Below are 602 nucleotides of genomic sequence, written 5' to 3' on the forward strand. Positions count from 1 at the left end.
GGTTGCCCTGCCTGCCTGCAGGAGGCCCTTCCCCTGCCAGCCACTCTGGTCAGTTAGGATCACCCGTGGTTTCCACACGGCTCAAGGCTTGTTTCTGGAAGGCATGTCCTTCCTCAGGGTCGACGGCCCGACAGCCCCAGGCAGTGGCCCACGGTCAGTGGGGGTGGGTGTCGGGCGAGGAACATGCGTCAGTCGTTTCCCTCGTCCGGGCAGGTGTCTTCCGGCCCCCGCACGCCCGTTCAGGCAGTGGGCTTTGATGCTGACCTGCAGGAGGCGTTTCTGCAGACTGTCGTCCTTCTCAGGCACGTGGCTGATGGCAGTCTGCAGGCAGGGACAGCAGTAGAGTTGGCCCAAGCGTTGTAATGAGGCGGAGGAGGGACTGGTGGGTGCTTCGGTTCTCAGCTTGCTCCTGTCTCCTTGGTTTTGAATGGCCTTGAAGAAGGTCGCTGCTTGCTGGGTTTGTGAGTGTATTCTGTCTTGTAGTCATCCTCAGAGAGGAGTCACTCCTATGACCTGCCACCCCCACCCCCCCCCCCGCCCCTGGTCTCTGCTGAACCCGCCTGCCTCAGCGGGCACACTCTGCCTCAGGGCCTTTATCCTTG

The 602-nt window shown here is 62.0% G+C and overlaps 1 protein-coding gene across 3 annotated transcripts in view; it reads left to right on the forward strand.

The window, feature by feature from the left end:
• Window positions 1-602, forward strand: part of WDR4 (WD repeat domain 4) — a 21,128-nt gene that overhangs the window by 7,409 nt on the left and 13,117 nt on the right. The gene's annotated exons all lie outside the window — the stretch shown is intronic.

Source organism: Bison bison, unplaced genomic scaffold (assembly GCF_000754665.1).
Source record: "Bison bison bison isolate TAMUID 2011002044 unplaced genomic scaffold, Bison_UMD1.0 scf7180017864037, whole genome shotgun sequence".
NCBI classification, from domain to species: domain Eukaryota; kingdom Metazoa; phylum Chordata; class Mammalia; order Artiodactyla; family Bovidae; genus Bison; species Bison bison.